The sequence below is a fragment of the Oxyura jamaicensis genome, chromosome 2, assembly GCF_011077185.1.
Source record: "Oxyura jamaicensis isolate SHBP4307 breed ruddy duck chromosome 2, BPBGC_Ojam_1.0, whole genome shotgun sequence".
In the NCBI taxonomy this organism is placed as follows: Eukaryota; Metazoa; Chordata; class Aves; order Anseriformes; family Anatidae; genus Oxyura; species Oxyura jamaicensis.
In genome coordinates, this window is record NC_048894.1 from 73,431,671 (window position 1) to 73,457,662 (window position 25,992).

Below are 25,992 nucleotides of genomic sequence, written 5' to 3' on the forward strand. Positions count from 1 at the left end.
GGATCAATGTATGTGTTTTGAGCTGTGTACATATCACACAGTAGAAATTTGTCATGAGACAGACAGAAGGGTACTAGAAAAGAAAACCCATTTCAACCGCATCTTCCAGTGCAACATGTAAATGTATAGGTCCTTTTATGCCTTTTCACAGAGCTCCCTCTTGCTCATCTAAGATCTGTCTCCTGCCCTCTCTCCTACCAGATGGCAGAAGTATGCTGCGCAAGTCCTGTGACTCAGGGGTATGGAGGTTGGGACCAGTGAGTGAGAACACGGGTTGTTTTGTGACCGTGTTGTTGCCAGATACTTCCCATATTTTGGGAAGGCTGTGAGAATGAGATGTACAGCAAGGTGGGTCTATGGCAACAAGGAGGGTGGCCTGTGTGAAGATTATTGGCTGTGTAGAAGCTACTGTACCCTGTTCTCCTTATGGGGATATAGGACTACCATGGTTCTTATAACATTATTAATGGAAAGGACTGCCTATACTTATGATTTGCCAGTTAACTTGCATATTGCTGTATTTAAAACCATTGGAGTAAAGACCTGCAAAAGATAGAGAAGGGCTTTGCACATCCTGCTTTCAAACATCCTAATTTCATCTGCACTATTAATTCTTCAAGTTACCAATTGTAAGCTTGCAGGTAGGGGACTGGGCTTTTCAACAGCCAATTACTTTTGCAACAGCTATAAAGGTGCTCTTTGTGGAACATCTTGGAACCAGGAGAGCATTATTGGTTGGTGACATCTGTTGTGAGGAAAAATGAAGAGATGGGGATAGACCAGAATCTTGAGCTTCATGATAGATATTGGGAGGGAAACTCTAAGACATTTTTATTTCTTACTTTTTTTCATTTGAAAACATCAGATCTATGAACAAGAGGGTAAAATACCTTCTATGCTTTCAGAATTGGGCACAGATTTAGTTCAAGGCTCCCATTTGGCAAAGCATCTCTGTGAGATAACAGCTAAAGACATGCTTAAAGTACACACATTCTGAATAAGAATAGTCTTAAACATTTGGTTTATGCTTTTATATATATATATTAATAACAGTCTAAGTTCCAGAAGGAAAATGGTGATGTTTCTGTTGTTGCTCAGTTTGGAGTAAGCATGCCTTGTGATATAACAGAGTATTGAATAGAAGGATGGGAAATGATGGGGATCTGCTGTGGGGGTCCTACTGGGGACCAATTTATAAGAACACATCGATTTCTGTCTCCTGTATCTTTCTTGGTTGATAATACAGTAGAAATGAGAAGCCCCTGCCCTGTACGGACCTACCGCTCTTTTTTCTTGTAGAGGCTACCATGGCAAAGAAGCATTATGGACCAGGAAAGGGTGAAACAAATTGATGTCTAGCCTCAGAAGCCACAGTGGCTTATAGGTGAGATTGTAAATTCCTTCTTCTTTCTCTTTCTCTTCTCTGCCTTCTGATACCTTTTTCTCCTCCTCCTGTTTAAAATAGAATAGCTTTCAGAGAGAAAATCTGGTGCTTTTCAGCTGAAATACCACAACTAGGGAATAAGTATTGAATCAAAGACATCTTTTCTGATAAGCAGTCTAAGAAGGCTCTAATGAAAACACTGAAAACCCTCATATATCATTTAGTTTGGAAGGATTCAAGTGGAAGGAAGTATCTCTTCTTCAGTCCTCTGGGGTGGCTTTTGTTCACTGAGAGGTGAAGTGCCAGGTAGGTTTTACTGTTCTCTTTTGGTCTTACAGAGGTGAAGATATAGAATATTGTAAACAGCATATTATATAAGGATTTCCTTATACTGTATGTACAGTACACTTGCATTACTGTATGCACTATACAGTATGCAGTATTGTACGCTATACAACTGTTATTTCCTGCATCAGAATATAGGAAAGGCATGTTTCAGCTTTGGATATAGCTTTAGAAATTCTATACATGCATTTATTTTCCTTTTAATTTAAATCCACAACCTATTTACAAGATGTCACTCATGCAGTTGTATGTACATCTCATTAAGCAATAGCAGACACTATGTAGAAAAGGTTTTTACTTTCACAGACAGTGTTTTTTATTGAGAGTACAGATGGTAATTTGAGAAGGTTTCAGTTTCAGTACAATTCATTTTCATTTTTATAGCCATGCTTGCTTTTGTAAGTTATAAATAAGACCTGAAATTTCAATTAAATTACTGTTGGTTTAGTCTTTCTCTTTTTACTTTTTCAAGGAATATTATTCACAGTTCACTGTAGCGTGTAAACTGGTACTTTTTCATAAGTTGAATACTAAAAGCAGACACTTACATACATCTAAACCAAATCTATCACAACTAATCTAAAATGACTGCATGTGGTATGTTGTTGGAAAGAAGATAGCAGGGGCAGGGAAAATGAGCTCTTCAGGACAAAGTCTGCAGGGCACATTCACTAATCAATGCTCAGGTTTTTGTCATGTGTAATTAAATGAGATAGAAAAACAACCTTATATGGCTACATGATTTTATTTTTATTTATTTATTTATTTTTTAAAGAAATAACTGCCATATTCATAGTGGCTGTGATGGGACTGTGGCAAGTGTATTTAGTGGCACACTTGTGATTGTCCTGTTCCATGAATCACCTTTAGCAAGAACGTGACGATGTGAGGCGCTACAGCTCCTTTTCAGCTTGCTTGCCTGGCCTTCTTCTGATGGAAATCATGTTAGAAGATGAGGCATGTAGTAGTAAATGCATGCATCTTTGGAAAACTTGCCATTGCATGCCATTGGATCACACGATTAAATTAATTAAATTAAATTAAATTTGGAACAAAGCATGCCATTGGATCACACGATTAAATTAATGCTAGTTACAGAGGCCTTCCACATCATATAGTTTAGACAGAACCAGAGTGACTTTTTCATTGAAGCATTAGTTTTAGATTTCTAACAGAATCTATGGTTGGAGCTGCATGCCCTAGGTCATGTAGAATGAATCTGGGAAGATTTGTGCAACTCTGACCCAAACTCAAAACAGCCAGCTGGCTGAAGGGCGGACCTCTTTTTAACCTGCACATAATCACAGAACTTGTTAAAGGTGGAAGGTATGCTAAATATCTTATGTATAGGTTAAATGTAAGAAGCAGTGAAACTCCATGTGGAGTAAAAAAGCTGAAAAAAAAGAAGCAAGATCAAAAGGCTTGAGTGAGAGAGAATGATTTCTGAGGAATGACAGAAAAGTGTAGTTTTAGTTTATTGCTGTTTTGAGACCAGTCATTTGTCCTGAGAGGGTTAAAAAAGAAGATACCTTTAAGTCACAGGACTGTCTGGGAAAGTAGCCTTGGAAATGGTTTCATGTTTATTCACCCTCTTCAAGGAAGCAGGATTTCATGCTGTTTTTTTTTAATAACAACTGAGAGAGCACCAAAAAATAAATAATTATTTCCCATCCCTTTCCCATCTCTAGACTGATTTCCACAGAGAACAGTCCAGCGAGATGCTGGTAGGCCACCTAATACCAACCAAGGCTGAGTGCTGAAGAATGTGATTTCAGACTATGCTTCCAGGTTTCTGTCCTCCTAATGCAAATATTTGATGCAATATTACTCTTAATCTCTAATAAACTTATTTATTTGACCACAGTGCATGATAGTTTATCACTTGTGTATTCCAGTCACTGTGTAAATATGACTCATCAGTCAACCTGTTTGATTTCATAATATTGCAAAAGTTAATGCCCCATTACGCAATAAACTACCATAGCATGAACTTATTAGTATTTGCAATAAATGCCATTTTATTACTCCATTATGAAGCATCTGGTCTCAAGTCAGGAATTTTGTCATAGTGCAAATGTAAGGATTTATAGAGATATGTCACACACTGACATACCAAATGCCCTCAGTTTTTTATGCTGTTACAGTGAGATATTAATCACGTAGGTGTCAGAGACATCCATGGGCAAAATAAAAATTTGCTTGAATGACTTAGAGTGTGGAACTGTAAAATTAATAGTCTTGCCATAAACTGTGTGGGAAAGTTAGTTATTCTTAGGGAACGTGACTGTTCAGCTGCTACTTGACATCTAAAGCTAGAAGACTACAAGAAGAATAGGTGGTGCTAGAAAAGTCCAATAAAAGCTCCTGTGCTGGCTTCTGTAGAAAACTTTGTGTTTACTTCAGGAAAGGAGCTAAACAGAGTAGGACTCTGAAACAAAGAAGGAATTGTGCATGTCAGCCAACAGACTTTAGGTAGAAAGCTGAAAGTGAGGTACAAACCCTTCTTGTTTGGATATTGATGCCCCAAAGTTGTAACATTTTATGCCTTCTCTACACTATGAATTTTTGGTGTTTTATGACAAAAATACAAACAATATGCATGAAATTAAGTAATTTTTAAAGGGTTGAATGGAAGGTTGTCATATAGAGCCAGGGTATGAAACAGATGGATTTAGATGCTAGCTGTTTGGAGGGGATGACAGGAAAGTAAGTCAAGCCTGAGAAGAATAGCTGTAAATCAATGACTGCTGGAGTAGTCCTGATATGCTTGGGTTAACAAAGGATGCATATACATCAAAACATTTGTTGGTTTACATATGGTTGGTTACATATGGTAATCAGCATGAAATTTTTAGGTGTCTGTTTGACTTTTGATGTTTATGAAAATTTCTTCAGTTATTTTATGAAAACAGCTTGCTAGATAGTTAAGCGCTTGGTTAATGAGGTCTAGTCAATTCTCTTATCTTCTGCCAAAAGGGTTATTTAATTTAACCTTTATATCAGATTTGGTTATGCAAAGTATTTCTGATTAATACTGTGGTGGTTTTACTCGGGTGGGCGGCCAAGCTTCACCACAACTGCTCTCCCACTCCCCTTCCTCAAAGAGGAGCAGGGAGGAAAAACGATGAAAAGGGCTCAAGGGTTGAGATAAGGACAGAGATAAGGAGATTGCACAATAATTATCGTGATGGGCAAAACAGACTCAGCATAAGGAGACAGTAAGATTTATTACCTATTACTAACAAGCTAGAGAAGTGAGAAACAAAGGAAAGAAACCAAAAGCACCTTTTCCCCCATCCACCCTCTTCCACCTCCTCCCTGAGCAGCGCAGGGGAATGGGGGAATGGGGGTTATAGTCAGTCTATAGCGCTTCTTCTCTGCTGCTCCTTCTCAGTCATTCTCATCCCCTGTGCTGTGGGGTCCCTCCCACAGGATGCAGTCCTTGCTGAACAGATCCAGCGCTGGCTTCCCACAGGCAGCAGCTCTTCAGGAACTGCTCCAGATATAGGTCCGTACCATGGGGTCCATCCCTCAGGAGCAAACTGCTCCAACCTGGATCCCCCACGGGCAGCAGCTCCTGTCAGGTCACCTGCTCCTGCATGGGCTCCTCTCCACGAGCTACACGTCCAGCCCGGAATCTGCTCTGGCAGGGGTCTTCCACAGGCCGCAGTCTCCATCGGTGCAGGTCCACCTGCTCCACCATGGTCTCCTCCACGGGCTGCAGCATGTAACCCTGCTCCACCATGGTACTCCATGGGCTGCAGGGGGACATCCTGCTTCACCATGGTCCTCACCACAGGCCGCAGGGGACTTCTGCTTTGGCGCCTGGAGCACCTCTCCCCCTCCTTCTTCATTGACCTTGGCACCTGCAAGGCTGTTCCTACTTATGCTCTCACAGAGGTGGAAAACAACATCCCTTATTGGCTCAGCTCTGATCAGCAGTGGAGCCCTTACCAAACATGGGGCAGCTTCTAGATCCTTCTCACAGAAGCCACCCCTAAGGCCCCCTGCTACCAAAACCTTGCCACATAAACCCACTACAGTACAAGAACCCCATGATGTTCAACAAAAAGAAGCTGGAAAAAAGAAAAAAATGCACTTGGGGAGGAACCCCAGGCCTCAGTACATGCTAGGGGTCACCCAACTAAAAAGCAGCTCTGCAGAAAAGGACCTGGGAGTCTTGGTGGACAACAAGTTGAACATGAGTCAGCAATGTGCCCTTAAAAAGGCTGACAGTATTCTCAGCTGCATTAGGCAAAGTGTCGCCAGCAGGTCAAGAGGAGGTTATCCTTTCCCTCTGCTCGGTGTTGGTGAGGCTGCACCTGGACTGTGGTGTCCAGTTCCAAGTCCCCCCGTACAGGAGAGACACGAACCATGTCAGTGTCTAGCGGATACCCATGAGAAGAAAAAAAATGTTTTATTTTCTTTCTAAAAACCAAAGAAATTGTACAGTTATTTAAAAAAAAAAAAAAAAAAAAAAAGAGCCAAAAATGAAAATTGTGTGGTATTATTTACAATACAGATTAACTGCTGAAAATTAGGAAATGCCATAATTCAGGATTCTCTTGGAAGTCCCTTGATATAGCTAAATACCTTATCTTAAAAGATAAGATGTTTTAAATGTCCATAGTTGCATTCTCAGTTTAGATGGAGTAATACATGATATTTCTTTCCTATCTTAAGCAATGTGGATTATATCAAATTGCCAAAATTTTCCCAGTAGTGCTTCAGTTCTTGCTACCATCAGGTAAGGTTTTACTACGGATTTAATTCTGAACCTCTCTACTTTCAGTTGAGTCAATTCAGATGAAAATTGTATTAAAGATGTTAAGAGCTTTCAAGATCTCTTCTAAATTTAAGTAGCCATGCATTAGAAAATATATATATATATATATATGTGTGTGTATATAAAGGCAGATGAAATGGAATATCCTTTATAAATGACAGAGAAAAAAAAATAAATCCTCAAAGCAGTCTTCCCAAAATGTGTAAATACTGTTTCACTATTCAGTATTTTCAACTTATAAGCTATGTTCCTACCAATAGCAAGTAAACTTTCCTTTAATATTCAGGTTTTGTTACTTACTTTTCTGTAATAATGTGCTGCATTTTCTGCATCATGTGTCAGAAAACTTTGTAACTTTGTAAAAAACTTAGTAAAATTTTTTATCCTAATACATTATTTTGCATGTAACGTCATTCCTTCTTATATTTTAAAGAGCTCTTTGCTTAATAATGGAATACAACATACCAATATAACTTAATGTTCTTTACCATAGATATTTCTAAAAATCTGTATCTGCATTTCAATAATCTGATCAAATGTATGATAGATTGCCTCAATGCTAATTTTTTGAGCATGTCAGAATACATGGTATGAATCATCTTTGCTTTTCAAAGTTCTGATTCAGAAACTACAAAAAGACAATCTTCCAATCAACTGTATAGAATGATGGGTTCTTTCCATATTGTATCTCCTGCCTCTCAATTCTCCTGGAAGCAATTTGTGTTTGTAAATAAAATCCCTCTAATTGGGATACCATCTGGTAAGTTAGCTATGATATGTCACTGACAATGCATTTATTTATGTTTAGTAAATCCCAGCTTTTGTGAGTATCTCTGGTGAAGCAGATATTTCAAGGAACCTGAGCAAGATGAGATTGAGATGAATGTTTCTGTTACCAGTAAAGAGCTGACATAGCTCTCTGGACAAATATGATTTTTGAGAATTCACAGAAACAATGACCTGAATAGAGGGGAAATTTATAAGACTATCAATGCTACTCTTTGAATTTTATTATTGTACTATAGCAACAGTCTCTAAGCACAGCCATAGGCAAAGTAAGTTGTTGCCCAGGACAGTAGATGGTAGCCTAGTTGCAGCCAGACTTTCCTCTTGGTGATTTTGTTGCTAAGAACTCTTAGATCTATGACCACCTCCATCTTGGGCACAGACTTCACCCCTTTGATTTTGGAGAAAGAGATAGGACTGCAGCAATCTGCTATCAGCACACTGATCCAAGATCAGTCCTCCTTTTTCCCCTTTCCTGCAGAGCTGAAGCCATCAAGGTAACAGTTTCTGAAGTTCCTGGCACATTGGGCAAGACTGTGACCTTTCAGTGATGAACTAAAGTACAAGCTTTGGGTACTGAGTGTTGCACAAACACTCACAGATGTATTTTGTTAAATATATATATTTGGTAAATATATATATGTGTGTGTATGTATGTATATATCCTTTTCACAGAGAAATGCATACCCTCTAGCCAGTCCAGCATATATATGATGTATTGCTGTAGGCTATCTTAAAAATTACAAAAAAACTCCTATCATAAGTATGTACAAAGAAGTGCCCTGTGTAACCTTTTCCGCATTTGCAGGAACAATTTGTACAGACTATTGAAAGTGTCCCATCTGTCTCCAGTTTTTCCCATCTTGCATCAGAAACCACCTAGGGAGCCTTAAGGATGGCCAGATTCTCCTTTCAGGATGCTAATCAATAACTGAAACCTGCAGATAGCAGGTTTGTCTAGCAATTTGTCTAGGCACAGCAGGAGCTACCTGGGGAAGCTCCAAGACTGCGGTAGTTAGTCACACATTTTTATGTGAAGGTGGGAGGAAATCAGTTAATCCTCCTGTCTCAAGTCAGTCCACTATATGATCTGTGCAGAAAGAAGCTGTGGAGTTCCTGGACCTAAATGCAGTGTCTGTGCACACAAGCACAGCCCAACACCCAGCTACACTAAGTTAAATAATTATTTAAGTTATATAAGTGTTTATAAGTGTTGTTTTTTTTTTTTTTTTTTTTTTTTTTGGTTGGTTGGTGGGTTGGTTTTTTTTTTTTTTTTTTTTTAAAAAAAAAAATAATGGGGGGGGGGGGGGGGGGGGGTCCCCAGAGAACTCTGTGGATTAGCTGTTGTAGCCAAAATGGACTAGTATCTAGAATACAGTATGCAAGACTTCTCCTTTTTTATCACTAGAATGGAAGAATTGGTTTATTCCTTTTTAACGTACATGTCCATACCATACACAATGTCATTTTCTCAAGATGAAAAATAAAATTTAGGAACATCCATCAAAAAGGAAAGCAGAGGGACACAGAAAGTGGCAATAATGCTGTGAAAAGGCTTGACCTTTGTTTACTTCACCTACTTCACTTTAGCAGCATTTTCACAAGCAGTTTCCATGTAATGGAGTTACTTCTGCAGAAAATTGGAATAACACTACAGTGAATCTAGTCCAGAGAGGACTTTTTTATCTACTTTGTAGGGCAGAATCAGGTCCATAAATCATAGCAACTCTGGTCTGAAGGGAAAAAAAAATAATAATAATAATCTAATGTCATACACATTCCTAACAGAATGAATTGCCTAAGGAAGGTATTTATGAAAACAGTAACCAAAAGTGTAAGCCAGGAGAAATCTTCTAGTGAAATTGGGGTAATATATCAAAGTGACAGAAATAAGACAGTAGGGTTTCTTTTAATCAGTGAGCTCTGTGTAATTAAATGTTGTGTAACCAAAGAATCCTTTTGCTGCAAAGAAAGGAAAATATAGATGTGTTTATGTGCTTGTTATCATACATCTTTGGTTAGAGTGAAAAATAAAATTACAAGGGAAGCAAAAGTATATTTGTTTTGTTCATGAGTAAGGATAAAGCCACAGCATTGTTCAGAGCCTGTTGTTAGGGCCAGTCAAGGAATTCTTGTTACAACACTAAACAAGGTAGAGAGGCAACACATAATACAAGTTGCTAGGGTCATATAAGTCACAAACAGAGCTAGGAATAGTCAGGAATATTCCTGTGTATTTGATAATTATGTTGCCATTCACAGATAACATTCTCTGTGAAGTAAACAAAGTACATGGGATATATCCCAGCCATTCTTGAAACTTGGCAAACAGAAGAAAAATCAAATGCCTTTTGCATGTTAAAAGTGCTGTGCTCCAAATCACTGCCATTAAAAACTGAATAGTTTAATCATGAGAGCTAAAAGACTGCATGGTAGGAAGGCAAGCACTGCAGCAAGTGGGTAAAATAGTTGCCTGATATTTCTATAGCATGCTGTCTCGAAGCAAGCAGTTGGTGAGGATGTTTCAAATATAGCTTCCTGAATTGATGATAGGCAGTGCAGAAAGCTGATTTATGTTATGAGTTAGCATGTGGTATTCGAGTATTTGTGTTGCTGCTAAAACAAACTAAAAGCAGAAAATATATTCTGTATTCCATAAAAGTAACTTTCATGAGGTCCTACAGTTATAAACCACTTTGACTTTGCCTGGCCCTGAAGTCCATCTGATGTCCATGGACTTGAATATATTTCACTTCACAATGTGCTGCTCTTTCACAGATGACATTTTAACCCTCTTTAAAATAATTCTGGTGAAAATTCAAAGCTCCCTGTTCAGGGTAAATCCTGAAGGCAAAGAGTTTGGTCTGAAGACAGAAGACTTCAGGATTTAGCTCAGTCTGTTTGCAGATCTCTCTACAAAAGTGCTAAGTAACCTTCTACTCTCCCAAGTTTCTCCCTTTACAGCCGTCTGACTCAACCTGTTTCCTCTTAATTGACTAGATTTATAGTGACAAAGGAAAGGAAGATATGTAACATTTTCATACTGATTCATAGGTAGGAAAGCAGATGTTTTCACACCAGTCTCCCGAAGGGTTGGAGTCTTTCACCTTTACTTAGCTCTTAGGTCTTTTTGCTGAATGAGATAGCACCCAGAGGAAAATAATGGTGATAATATGAGATAATGCAGAGGTATGATCTAGGATTGGTGTGTGAAACTGGTGACAATGTTCTGTATTCTGGCAGCTTTTTCAGAATACTGTTGGTGCAGAGAGTCAAGAGTGATGGGATGCCTCTTTACCAGGTAGCCCACTGCTTGCTGTATACATTTATAAAGCTAGAAGTAGATTTGAACTTCGGTTATTATCAGCCTTGGGTGCCTTAAAGCAAAATACCCAGTTACTGAGGAAGGATCATCAAGTTTATTTCTCACTGGATTAAAATATCTTTAGGAATGCTCAAGAACATAGAGCTGATATGTTGTTGCTGTTTGTTCCTTGAAAGCCTCTTTATAGCTGAACAAATACAGTTGATGTGTGTAAAGCACAAGCATAGTACCCACTCTCTTTGGATTACTATTTTCCGGGATTTGTTGGGGGCTGCAGTTTTAGAAAATTCTCTTAAATATATATATATATATATATATATATATATATATATATATATATATATATTTTTACTGGGATAAAACCTTAAGAGTTTTCCAAGTTTAAGCAGCAATTTTGGCTCTCATAAACATAAACTTCAGAAGTAACTTCAGTAACTCTCTACACCCCCTTGGGGTGAATGCCCAAGGAAGTTTTACAGCTTTTTTATGAGACAATTCTGCCCCATAAAAAGATACTATAATCTTGTTTGGAGCATATTACCCTTTATCACTGGGTTATATTATATTTGGGTCTTGCTTTAAAGCCAGTGTGGTCAGGTCTATCAAAAACCCTGAGAAGTTGAGTTTCCAGTTGTATGTGAATAAAACTGGGAATAAACATTCTGAAAACTATATTCCATGCTACAGAAATGACTGTGGGGTTTATACTATGTTTTGAGTCACCACTGCAAATCATTGAGACTTTTTGTTTTCATCTGTACATGTGCCACAGCATGTTAATTACAGCACTCAGTGTTTGTATATAGGTTGCTGTGTGACATCTTTGTTTCTCTTCAGTTTATCCTTAGTATTGGTACTGAAAAAGGTGGTTTTTTTTAGAATTTCATCCAAATATTGTATCCTGAATGGAACTGTCAGGGACAACAGCACTTAAGCTGAACTTAATTATGGTCATGATGTACTGGCTTTTAAAATTCTTCCCCACCATCTTCAGTCTAAAATGCTAATGTGATATTTATGGGTCATAATCCACTTTTGCATGAACAGTCACAAAAGCTGCCTTACCCAAAATTACAGTTTTATAGTATGATGTAAGACCATGGGGAAATCAGGATTTATCTCACTTTTGGCTTTCTACCTTGGAATCACCTTCTCTGAAAGTACAGACCCAACAAAAAAGCCACCTGAAGAGAATCAAATCCACCATCTGGTCAGAGTAATCTACTAACACGCTCAAGGGAATTGCTTACGAAAGCCTGCTGAGCCTGGTAAAAATCCAAAGCATGTTATTATATGTGTTTAGCTCCTGGTGGCAGGAGCAGGAGTGATGCTAGAAATGGTAAAGAGAAAGTAGTAAGAGAAAAGAAAATTACTATTTATGGGGCTTATGGGTCAGCTGATCTAAAACCACATATTTTCTCAAACTATTTCTGGCAGTAATGGTCACAATGTATTTTTAAGTGTCCAGATATTCACCAGTTCAATCTCTGTTTAAAATCTGAAAATATTTCTTTCTTAAAAGAACTTTCTGCTTGTCTTTGTGTGTCTACTAGTGGAAGGTTTCTACTTTTTTACTTATTTTAATAATGTCATTTCTATTTTCATAATTGTACTTTGGATTAATGTCTTATTGATAGGAAGATTCTGGACTCCAAAAATACAGTTTTGTAGCATAGCTTCAGGATACAGTAATGCTTTTAAAACTTAAATCTAAGTAGAAGCATTTTAAAGCTATCAAACACACCAAATGTCTTCAATGTTGTCTGTTATTTCTTCTGGTAGTAATACTGTGTTGGCACATCATTCAGAAAGCATGCATAACAAGTTAGCTTCAGTTTAGAAAAATCTGTTCTCACTAATGAAATAAATATCATCACCTTAAATTTAATTGTTTTTAACAAGTGTTAGTTCACCCTCTGAAAGCCTACTTGACTTTCACTAAGAACCATAGCACACTGTAAGAAAGAATTTAAAAGCTTGTGTTCATTAACTGTCATGTTCATCAGAAAGGAAAGTGCTTACTGAATATATTGCCACCATAAATTATGTAAGAGTCTTGTTGAGTGCTTAAGAAAGTCAAGGTCTTGCTTACTGAAGAAAGCTTATATAAATCTTCAAACACAGACCTTAAAAAACATACACAAGGAGGAAAGAAACTCACTTCCGTGTTATGCATTTTGCCAGTGATTATTTGTTTATGTAAGTCTCTGTGGTGTCCTAATATATAAACCACTATCTTAATTATTTTTTCTGTGTTGCTGTGGGGAGGAGTAAAACAGAGAAGAAGCAAAAACGGTCAGTGGAGATTCTACCCCTTTGTTTTAAGAAGAAAAAATAAATAAATAAATGTAAAAAGGTTTCATATCACAATTCAAAGTTTCAGTGAGAGTTTCAATGAGAAATTCAACAAGAAGATTGTGAGATGAAGTTGCTATAATGTCTCTTGCTTCTGTGTATTATCCTTATTTGGTGTAATATCACAATAGAGTGTGTTTGTAAAGTTTGATGACTTGTGACACAGAGTTCAGGCTCTAGAATGCTCCTGATAATACAATTAGGACCATGTCAGCAGGGGACTGAATTTAGAATTTGTCAATAAAATAAAGAGGGAGAGGTATTAGCTGTTCTGACAAAGCTTCCTACTTCTCTCCCTCCCAAAATTAGAATTTTTGATATTTCTCCAAAATGCCCCAACATTCCATTTTTTAAATCAAATCCAAAATCAATTGGGAAAAAAAAAAAAAAATCTGTCAAGATTTCAGTGTAAATATTTTGACCAGGTCCAAGTGCAATATACTGACCTTCTTCTGTTGATTGAAATTTTAGGATACAGTTAACTGTTCACAACTACCTGTCAGTTACTGTGTATCTCAACAATTTTGTTTTGTTCTCTACCTGTGCAACTTCTGATACAGCTCTCTGTAATATGGCAGGTACATAAATCTGGGGGGAGGTGGTTCAAGTGCTGCAGTTATGGGGAGTGTAAGGAGTGTAATCTGTCAGAGAGCTGCCTACTTTTTTTTTTTTTTTTTTTTTTCAACAGCTATGTGTCTGCCAGGACAAGTTAAGTGTCCTTTTTCCGTGGTGTTCACATCAGCAGCTGTTTTCTGATTGGGTCCTCAACTAAGTTCCTTTCCGGTCTTCCATTTGTTATCACAAAAATGGGGAAAGAGGAGGAGATTAATTGCAGTGCCCTCTCTTGACTTATGGCTTATCCAGTTCATTGCACCGTTAAGTAATTCACACAGAGTATTCCCAGGGTAAAGCTGCATATTTTATGAGTCCCCTTCCTGACATGACTTTAAAAGCTCATTTTTTAGATCATTTGGTTATGCTATGTTTGTCAGACAACAGCAAAGTCGACATGCTGTATTGTATTCAGAACTAAAGTAAACTAAATTCTGTACAAGTACAGAAACACATCCCATGCAGATTCTCACATTGCCCTGTGCTTTACATTCTAGTATTATATACAAAACAGGTCTTCCGTGAACATTGTATGACATTCATTTTAAATATAAGGCAATATATGAAAACCATCAGCTTGCTGGTTTTTATTATTACAGGAGTTTATCATGAATCTTGTTAAAAGTTGTGTTCTCATGTAACCTTTATTACTCTCTTTTTTCCTATGGTAAAATAATGCATAATAATTTCCCCTCTGTTATTGCCCTCTCTGATCTGACCTTCAAATGTCAGACTTACTGCTTTTTGATCATGCATATAATATGCACCTTGACTCGCTTATGTGAAGCTGTATCAGACAAAGGTCCTTTCATGACTCAAGCCTTGAGTGAAGTAATCATATCATATCCATCATTTACACCAAAAGAGCAGATATTTTAGCCAGATTTAGCATCATTTCCTGCTGATGTAAATTAAAGTGACAGAAACACAGAAAATGCACCCTAAAACATAAAACCAAATGTACTACATGCTTCTTTTCATACAGTAGCAGTTGAGCAAAATCATATTGGATTGTTTAGAAACTAAACTTATTGTCTTAAAAGAACACTTCAGTCTGTAGGCTATATTGTATTTAATAATGCAAGTTCTTTCAGAACTGATTCAATGCCTGCATACTCAGTATCATTAAGCCCTTCAATTATTACATCTTAGCATTAAAAATAAAAAAAATAAACACAAGTTCTTTCTTAGATAAGTATTTAGCACCAATATCTGCAAGTTATTAAGCACCAGTTGTCTTTGATTTACTTGACTTCAATATCAGTTACATTTGTGTTTGCCAACAGAAATTTTTATGTAACCCCATAAGGAAATCATTATTTGTTGCCCAGGTGTGTCAGTGGAACCTTGTTTCAGATTTTGAAAACTGGAAGACATTAAAGACAGATGGCTAACAAAGTACACTTATGTATAAAATCAATTTTTAATGAAAAATTGAATATTTTCCAAGCAAATGAAGTCTGCATAGAGCTCTAAATCAGAAATATATATATATACATATAAAAAAATAATGAGGAAGAGCTTGGAATGCTTCATTTTCTTCTCCCATTTAGCTGTCTAGATCATTAATTACATGATTTATAAAAATCAAATGAGTTACATATGTAATACAGGTGTGAATAAAACTCATGTCATGGAAAGCTTTGTTAGAATTTGAATTATTGCTATTATGTCCTTTAAACTTTCTTTACAAGTGGCACCTATTCCATGAAAGCTAGGGATTATATTTTCTTTCATCAGGATGGAACATCAAATTCAAGAGCTTTCACAATAAAGTATTTCCAAGGAGACAAAATTATGCCTGAAGATACATGATGAGTATTGCACTTACTCTTTCTTGGCAGAAAAGAAAGAAACAAAAATTCTCCAGCTCCAGCTGCTAGGAAGATTGACCACTTACTTTCCTGATTGACCAATTGTACTTGTTTCACCCTCCACTTATTTTTCATGCAACTTCTCAATGGAAAATTTATATAAATAAATAAATAAATAAATGTTTAGTTGCACCCAAGCTTTATACATTGTAAGTTCCAAACAATTTAAATTACTAAATTTCCAGATTTGTATTATTAAAAAAAATAATAATAATCAAGGGACATATTAAGGGACATATTAACCAAGGGACATATTAAGAAATGGGTGTTTTGGGATAAGGCTACAGAAATATGGGACAGAAATAATAGTCTTTCAGGGGCTGCAGGCCATTTCCAGATGGGAAGGAGTCTAGGCTGTTCACTGTTAGATGAGATGATCATGTTTCCTCTCAGATGAAACCCAATAACCACAATATGCCTCAAGGAATCCCTTACTAAGGAATGCCTGAAAGGCATGGATTGTCATGTAGTGTCCATCCACAACTCAGTAGTCTGTTTTTAATGTACATGACTAGTGCAGGACAGGATTTCACAAGAACCTCCCATCAGTATATCCAGCTGATGTAATCCAAATTTCCATTGAAATCTTCTCCTTCATGTTTTCTCAGATATTTCCTGTTGTTGTTGCTCTTTTTATTTGAAATCCTTTTATGACCAGGAAATGTTATGATAGTTGGTTCCTGCTGTCTCTACCCCTTTTCGATATGGACTTTAAAAAAAAAAAAAAAGAAAGAAAAGCCAAGTACTTGTTAAGAAGCTAACTTATTTTGAAAGCATTGGGTATAATTTTTCACTGTTAGAATCTTTATTCTTCATATAGTTTAACATTTTTCATTTGCATCACTTCAGTAATTATATGCTTGGATTAATGGCTTTCATTATGAATTATTGTTGAAGTTCTGAGAATAATGATTGATTCCTTTATCTCTCAAGAAAGTAAACCTGCTTTATTGTATCCGAATGTTTACAATCTCTCTTCAAACACATGTGGGTACCTGTATCACAACAGAGATGACATTACTCAATTAGTGGCATATTTATGCTTGAGGAGGACTATAGTACTCCAGTGGCTTAAGATTTCCCAGAACTAATAACTCGTAAGGAAGGAAGGATCTGTGGAAGGGTAACCTTAGGCTAAATGTAGGAGATAGAGAGTCATAATATATGTCCTTAAGCTACCAGAGTGTTTTAAAGATTTTGTCCTTCCAAGGTATCATGGTCATGCTGTTACCAGGGCAGCTATTATCAGCTCCAGTCACTGTTCCATAACCTGGATTGTAAGAATGTAGAACTAGCATTATCTAACATGTAAAATATCCTGTAATACAAGGAACTTGGACAGGTAATCAACCTGCCAAGGGAAATTGGGCCAAGTTGGCAAAAGTAGAGGAACAGTAATGTCTGAAGGTAAACTTTTCTCATTATACTGTCATTTTAATGATAAAAGCCATACCCACAGGTTGGAAAGACCCTGGCCAAGGTGAAGACCATTTCCTTGAGCTTCCATAGATTTTTTAGATAAGATTATGCAACCATATGTGAATCACTAACCAGTTGGAATTTGGTGGGATGTATTAATATGATAATGACTGTGTAGAATTGTATAAAAATCAACAGGGAAAGTCCAAAGTCAGGACAGCTTTGTGGAAAACCACCTGGTATAAAGAATTTGCACTACTCTGAAATAAAACAGTATCTCAACCTAGTGTGTGTATTGGGCTTATTTGCACACCGGATAAAGAATCTGAATGTATTGGTGGACAACAAGGACATTCATTTCACCCTAAGCTGGAGAACTGAATGTTTTAAATGTGGTGGAGAATGATCTTCTACGGTTTTGGAAATCATCTGTTTAAAAACAAAACAAGACCAAAAAAATAGGCAATTTTCAGCAAAAAGAGTGTATGAAATTAAAAAATCATCATTTCTTCTGATCATCACTGTAAATGGTTCAGACATGAGGCTTTAACTGGTTTAACGACTATAAAACAAATAAATTATTTGAATAACAGATAGACAGCAATTGATTTAGTTAATTTACACAATCTCATTTTATTTACTTCACTTCTTAGGAATTATTAATGGGTGGAAAAGGGAATCAAAGCTATACCTTGCTGTGCCTAGGAACAGCATCATGCATAACTGATCTTTGTACTTGGATAAAATATGTGGATGCATATTTCTCACTGACAACTCATCGCCTTGTATTTTACTCTCAATCAATTGCCACAGCTTTTTGCAATCAGCATTAGGAGAGGCTGGTCTGTGCCACATCTGCTGATTGTGTCATCCCAAAGAAGGCTAGAATGGTGAATGGTGTAGCAAACAAAGTATTCAGAGACTAGCATTCACCTGACCAGCAGAAGCAGATACTCTATACAAAGCAAAATGAATTGAGGAAATCAGTGATGGAAAGTGAGATGGCTGAGGTACTTAATGCTTTTTTTGCCTCTGTCTATATTAGTAATGCCAGTTATTCTCAGGGTACCCAGCCCCTGAATTGGAAGATGGTGACAAGGAACGAGATGAAGATCCAAAATCCATTTGGAAACTGTAAGTGACCTATATTCTCTGGTTCTGTGGTTCTACTACATCATTTGTGTGTTCATAAGTATATGGGGTTGGACAAGATTCATCCAAGGGCACTGAAGAGGCTGGCAGAAGTGCTCACCAGGTTACTTTCAATAATTTACCAGCAGTCACGGGTTACCAAGGAGGTCCCAGCTGACTGGATGTTAGCAAATGTGACTCAAGTGTACAAAAAGGTCAGGAAGGAGGATCCATAAGTCTGACCTTGGTACCAGGGAAGTTCATCAAGCAGACCACCTGGAATGTCATAATGTGCAACCAGTGTAGTTTTATGAAAGGCAGGTTCCTGCCTGACTAGCCTTGTCTTCTATGACTAGGTAACTTAATTAGACAGTAGAAGGCCTCACTGTTCCAAAACAAGGTAGAAGCTTGAGAAAAAGAGGATGAGCAATGTAAGAACAGTAAGACAAAGATCACAAGTTCTCAAAACATAAGAAAGGAGAAATTAAAGGATTGAAAAAAAGAAGAAATGTACATATATGGTATAGAGGAGCATCGAGTAGCTTGTGAACCCGTAGTACTCAGCCAGTGAGGAAACAGGGGAGGTGATTAGGCATTGGGTAATAGGGAATAAAAGGTTATGATTTGTTTACTAAAATGTGCTCCTGATTGACAGGATGCCCGCCATTGCAATCGTGAATAAAATAAGCTTCACAGAAGATCCTGTCTGAAGAAAATTATTTGAGATTTTTCTCACATCCCACTAACTGAAAACCTTGTGTTTATATATCTGTGTAAAGAGTAGCAGTTATTTTAATGATTTCTTTCGCTCCCACTATTTCCCTGACTCCAGCTAGTTCTAATAAGAATAAATTCCTGATCATGCTCTCGCATAAAGGTCTATCAATCTCTTGTAAAAACATCTTGTTGCCCTTCTTAACCCTTTCAGTCAATGCGGAATAAAGGGTCTTGAGACTCCTCAGTCAGGTATCCTGTATAACCATTTGCTCTATGTAGCTGGAAAAAAGGTTATAACATACTGCAGTGGAATTCATATTGATTGTTTATACATATTTACCTTTGTACAGACAAGATGAAGGGGAAGTGTCTTTCACTTGGCTCCTCTTCATTTTAGAAGCTAATAGATAGTTAAGGGCTGAATGTGAGTAGTATGGCCATGCATGTAAATGCAATGACTGCTTATGCTGCATAACACATAAATCTGGGAGGGGACTTTCTTTATGGATATTGCACAAATATGCCAAGACATTGCACACTGTGTGAAAATGATGGAAATAAATTAATGGAACATTTACAACATTGATTATTCTAACAAATGCACTTGCTAGTCAGAATGGAAAAAAAAAAAGATATACACTAACACTAAACACTATTAAATTACAGCACATCTGTACGTGGAGACAAATATTTTTTTCACAGCCAATCTGACTTAGTGCCTGTGGAATCTGAAAATTTTTTAAATAGTCAAGCCCCTTCTTGTTTCTTATATTTGTCTTCCTTTTGGATAAGGACATACTTAAAAATTACTTATTTTGAATGCCGTGTAGCAACCTTGGGCTATTTATCAATTGTATTGTGTTTTTTGTTGTTGTTGTTTTGTTTGTTTGTTTTCTTAAGTAGTCTCCATTTTTTTTTTTTTTTTTCTGCATATTATCAATTACTTATACATGTTGCTAGTTGATTGGCTCCACTATTATATGTCTTTCTGTAATTAATTGCACACATTACCAGAAAGTAAAGTCAGGTCCCACTTAAAAGTAAATCATATAGTCACAATAAACCTTCCTGTTTTCAAGTACATTGAAGAAAGTTATTTGTTTACCTAACTTTCATAACCAAGCTGTAATTCTGGGAAATAAATGCAGCTGAAATACAAAGTGTAAGAGCATAGGACATTTTATTTTGTTGTATGATACCCAGTATATACTTTGCAGATGAAAGGAGATAACTGCAATAACAGTACCAAATGCAATAACAGTACAAAAACACCTGAAGGAGTATAGTTCCAAAGAAGTCTGTGTATTTGCCTTATTTTAAAATCTGTATATTGTTATTTAATTTGTTGTTGTTGTTGTTGTTTTTAGAAGAAAAAAAAGTACGAGTTTTAAGGATAAGTTAATATATTCATTGGGCAAATTTACAGCAACAACAGCAAAAATTAAAATAAAACTCTGAGGTCCAGTGGCTATTCCTTCCATGCAGAAAGAGCTGTGACCTTTCGTTCCTTCTTCCAACTTGGTCAATGTTTTTTGTTAAAAAGTATAAGCTAAATTACGTTTGTCAGGAGAGGTAATGTTTTTCTCCCAGTTACAATAGTCACACTACCTCTACAAACTGTTTAATTGCAATTTTTGATTTCCAGGAGAAAACTAAGGGCATAAAATTTCTAGAAAGACAACATATATGCTTTCAGACTGAGGATTTGTCATTTTCACTGTTATATATGAACATTTCCAAAGATAAATGAATGTGGTCCTCTGACACTTTTTTGTGTCAGAGGACACAAGCTTTGACCCAGCTTTTTGGTCAAGGGGATATTATATTTTAGCAGTTTTGATAATACATTTTTCAATTTAACGACTAACCAACTAAAAAGTTCTTTATGACCAAGGTGATAGTTCTGTTAAACAATGTTTAGATCCTTAATTTTGTCCAATATCATAATCAGAGCTGATTCACTATAAAAGGTACAATACTTTTATAAGCAGAAATTTGTGAATGACATTTCATTAATTTATTAATTATATTTCATCAGTAAGTGATCAATTGGATTAATTTTTTTTTTATTTTTTTTTTTTTGATACTTTGGTAGTTTGGTGGTTTGACATTGGCAATAAAAAAGCTTGGTATAGGACTGGTAGAAATTGAAATTTCTAGTAGCTAGTAATGATATTCGTGAAGACAGAATTGTCTCCAGAGCCATTAGTAGCACAAAAGAAGCATTTTACCTTTCTGTTTAATCTCCAGTGAGAGTCAGTAGTGAACTGTGTGTGTTAATCCAAGTTATATGACTTAACTGATTGTAATGGCTAAATGAGAAAGCTTAACCTTATGACCTTAAGATCTTTAAATTGTAAAGGGAGTAGAAAGGGACTAAAAAAGCACATCAATATGTATAAATGACTGAAAGGAGACTACAAAGAGGACAGAGCCAGGCTTTTTTTTTTTTTTTTTTTTTTTCTTTTTCAGTCGTACCCCATGGCAGGACATACTGGAACACAGGATGTTCCCTGGACATCAGGCATCAAATCTGTCCTGTCCAGGTGATGGAGAACTAGCACATGTGGCTCAGGGAAGTGATGGAGTCTCCTTACTTGGAAATCTTCAGAAGTCACCACCATATGATCCTGAGCAACCTCCTCTAGGTGGCCCTGCTTGAGCAGGGGTCTTGGACCAGAAGGCCTCCAGAGGTCCCTTCCAACCTCAGCCATTACGTGGTTCTGTGATTATGTCTAAATAGCCCCTAAATGAGCTTATAAAAGGAAGAATTATTCCTGAATCCAAATTTTGTTCCATGAAGAATACCTGAGAGTGTGGAGTTTACTCCATGATACATAAACAAGTTGTTGGTCAAGAAGCATCAAACAACTAGTAAGCATATGGCAAGGTGGAAAGAAAAGCCTTTGGTGCTAATAAAAGTAATAGAAATGTGTGTACTTTCATTAACTTCTGTTATTTATTTCTCTAACTTATGCAACTGCTTTGCTTGTTGTTTGTTTTGTTTGTTTGTTTTTAAATAAAAGTAATTATTTTTCATAATTTTCAAGAAGAGCAGAGATCCCCCCGCGGCCCCCGCCAGGAGGCTACACTGGAGCAGGGATTTCCCTCCATCAGCCCCTTGGCAGACCCCACGCTGGAGCAGGGCATGGTGTGAGGAGGAAGGGGTGGCAGAGAGGGGCTCTCAGGGACTGACCCCAGCCCTGGGTCCCAGCCCCTGCACCACTGGCTCGGGGCAGGAGGTGGATGGGTCTGAGGTAGAGGGGAGAGGCTGGGCATGGGACGAAGGGCAGGTAGTGGGAAGGTGGTGTTTTACATTTGTCTTTGTTTCTCACTGCCCAAACCTATCTTAATTGGCAAGGAGTTACATTAATTTTCCCCATGTTTTGCCCATGGTGGCAACTGTTATCTCCCTGTGTTTAGCTCAACCCATGAGCTTTTCCACCTTATTTGGTCCCCCTGTCCTGCTGAGAAGGGGCATTGGTAGAGCAGTGGGGTGGACGTATGACAGCCAGCCAGAGTCAATCTGACCACAAGGTTGACTTAAGGGCTGTTTAAGAAAGCGCCTGAATGGAAGATGGCTCATTGTTTCTTTGTGGGTAGCGTATTTTTTCAGTGTCTAGAATTTTATTGATGAGTGTAACTGGACCCCAGGTTTCCTGAGGGAGAATATAGCACCTCATTTTTATGCAGTTCTCTAAATGTTCTTGCTGCTGTGTTTTTTTTTTTTCTTGTTTGTTTGTTTTGTTGTTGTTGCTTTTTTCTCCTGTTTATTTCAATGTATCGGTCTTTATCTTCTCAACTCCTGGTTTATTAATTTGTTCCTCAAAACCGATCTGGTAAATTGAAATTTCTGGGACCATTGCATTCAGTGAAACCCTTCCTGTGTTAAAGTAATATGATCATGAGGGTGTAAGAATGTCTAGACATTTCCCAGAACTGCACAGAGTAGCACAGCTGTCTTCTGTAGTTGTCTATTTCAGTTTTATTCCTAACCCTCTGTTTGTATTTCCTCTGATACACAAAAATGCTAGTATGTCTTAGAAATATCAAGTCAAGATATATTTCTTGTAAACCTTGATAACACTTCCCATTCATTCTGATTAGATTTTCTTCCTAATACTGACAGGTACTTTTTCATCTAAGAATTTATTTGTTTGAAAACTGAAGAATGCTTACAATATATATTTTTTTCATCTGCATGGTATATTTGGAAAATGTTTCTCATGAGTGTTTTTGGTTTTGACCAGAAATTTGAGCCATGCCACCTGAAATAGCCAAGAATGACTTACAAAGGCACTCATACAGACTAGAAAACTGAGGTTACTGTCTCTGATCTACTTAAGCTATAGCGGTAGATTTTTACTTTATTTCCTACATCGCTGCAGTAAGTTTCCTTCATCGTATAGTGCTGTTGCTGTGCTTAAAATGATACAGATTGATGAATCTGTATCATTTTATCATGTTACAGAACAGAAAACATGCATATTTTCATATGCATGAAGTACACGAGCTGCTGGTGCCCTGATGTTTCCCAGCACCCATGTCAGGGATTGTCACTCCTGTTGGGCAACTCGCTGGTCACTGGTGCTGGGACCTGGGGGTCAGGTCTTGAGCTGCTGCTGGTACTGTGCCCTGCGATTCAGGTGAACAAACGCTGGCTTACATTAATGTATCAGCTGCGTGAATATGGCTGAAAAGTGGTGGTTTGGGGACCTATTATCAATCATTTCAGATATTCCTACCTCAGGGGTGCTCCTGTCATTTAGAAAGGCTGTTTGATGATTGGAGGTAATAGACAAAATTGTAAGTGCATTACTATTTATCTCTCATAACCTTCATATTAGTTTGTTTCATCTTCTCAACAGGGTAAATCATTGTTCAGACAGGTTTAATGAGAAAATGGCATACACGTGACATAATACACAGTCCAAACACAGGACTGCTTTTGTTGGTACAGCTGGTAAAGTAATCTAAACAAATCACAGATAGTATGTATATAAAAGCACGAGTAAATAATTCTGACTATATTTCTGTATGAAAACGCTACTTAGTGAAATATTGAAATTGAAGAAAGTACAGAAAAATCTTCAAAAACACCTTCCAAGTGTGTTTTCGCATACTAACAATACTTTGTGGTCAAATGTTGAGGTCTTTGCGGAAATAGATTTTGTGTGAAAGTTATTTTGAAATCTGTTTGTTTTTGTTTTTATTTTAGTTATGTGCATTTTATAGTGAAGTCTCATTTGAAGATTAATATTAATTTTCCAGTTTCATTTTTATAGTTTTTTGAGCAAAGCCATCATTTCTTGATGATTGGTGTGTTTTGAATCAATAAACGTATTAAAATAAGGTTTTATTGCCAGTCTTGGAGTTTGAAGATGTCAGACAACTTTTAAATAACAAAAACAAAGCAAACTACTTAGCTGCCAGAGGAAAAAAAAAAAAAAAAACAAAAAAAAAAAACATACAAAAATATCTTGGAATTACTGTTTAAAAGAAATTTGTTCAAAAACCTAATATATTTAATTAAATCTTTCCTTAAAGTAATCTAACATAGATTTTTCTCTGTCCACCAGCCTCCTCCATTTCTGTGGAGTTCTATGAATAACCAAATGACACAGGTTGATTTACACACATAACTTAATATGGACTAAGGAGAAAAAATGATTTATTTAATATAACAATTAAGACAGAGGAGATAAAGGATTTATGAGAGGTTTACTGGTATGTCATGACACTGTGTCAGTCAGGTTATACAAAGGCACTGTGCTGAATTTCAGTGTGTAAACCCAACTGTTAGACAGAAGCAGTATAAATTAATTGCCATTTACAAAACACAACCCCCTGCTCTCTCAGATGGCTACTTATTGCTGTTTTTAATCTGGATTTTTGAAGTGAGTAGACATTCAGATATTTTCTGTTACTTCTGTATTCTGATTTTTTGTCTACTGCCTATTTGTGATATTAGCTCCAAGAAAGGTCCCCTTCTTTTTCTCCCCTGTTCTTTCATTAAATGTCCCAGAAAAGGTAAACAATTTCCTGTAATTGTCTACAGTAAGCCTGACACATAATATGTGGGTGACTGTCAGGGTGATGCTGTGCATGTTTCTTAGCATCTTGTGGGAGAGTATGTATCTAGGCCTCATGAAAGAAAGCAGTAGTTACTGACTTTTTTTTTTTTTTTTTTTTTTTTAAATTCAGCCTCTTTTCTAGTTGAAAAACTTCACATGCACTGATTTGTTTTGCAAGGAACTTTGCAATTGCAGTGCTGCCTGTTTCAGCAGAGGTTGTCCTTACCAGCTGATGCCTTTTTAACGTTTTGATGATCAAGCCTTTGTTGGTTACAGTCACAGACTGCCACTTAACAGAGTACATTTTGTCTTCTTATTTGTATGTGATGGACATCATACAAGTAGGCATTAGCCTTTTTCCACTTTGTTCTCCTTTTAAAGAGATCAGTATCTGTTAGCTCACATATTAAAAGGCATTTTATATTTGTGTGTAAATGGGTTTAAAAATAGACTTTTTAGTTAGACCTTTTTTCCTTTATTGCTTCCATAATCCATCATAATCACGTTACTAAGTCTACTTTCATTTTTGCATTGTTCAAAGCATCACATACAATTGGTCCTTGCTATCCTCAGGAATTTTTTTTCTCAGTGACCTTGCCTTTCTCTATTGATTATGTGCCACTGGGACAGTAAACTGCTGCTCATAGTGAAAGATTTGGATGTACAGGAAAATGAATTCATATGAGCTGGTCCTAGGCTGAGATTGCAAGGGTGAAAGTATTAACAGAAACTGACCTCAGCTTAATCTCTGGAGGCTTCCTTTGCAGCCGACGGAGGAAGGAAGCACAGGCACACCCCAACATTCCCAAAGCCTGGGCTCTCTCTCTCTGTGCCCACTCCTTCTCTTACTTCAGGATATCACCTGAATGAGTTCCCTGCTCCGAGTCACATTTACAGCTGCCTCAGATTGTTCAGAGGCCTGGAGTGCCTCCATGAGCTGTGGCACAAGCTGACCAGAGGCTGACCTCATGTAGGCCTGGATCACTCCACTCAGGGCCTAAAAGCTAAATCCAATACCCGACCTTTTAATTCAGCATTTCCTACACCTGCATTTGCTGTCTGTCCTGTAAGCTCTTCCCTACCACCCCCATCTTTCTTCTGTATCCGAAGTGTTATAAATTAGCTCTCAATTAATTGACAGAGAGGGTCGTGTCCAATAATGCAAATGATTTTTATTAAGTAAG

The 25,992-nt window shown here is 37.1% G+C and overlaps 1 long non-coding RNA gene across 4 annotated transcripts in view; it reads left to right on the forward strand.

Moving 5' to 3' along the window:
• Nucleotides 1-1,328: 1,328 nt before the first annotated feature.
• Nucleotides 1,329-25,992, forward strand: part of LOC118163296 — a 268,072-nt gene continuing 243,408 nt past the window's right edge. For 3 of the 4 annotated variants that reach the window (XR_004748963.1, XR_004748964.1, XR_004748967.1), the window contains exon 1: nt 1,329-1,690. This is a non-coding gene — a long non-coding RNA (uncharacterized LOC118163296). Of the gene's footprint in view, nt 1,691-6,662; nt 7,799-25,992 lie in introns of those variants that run through there. The other variant, XR_004748966.1, reaches the window with a different exon arrangement.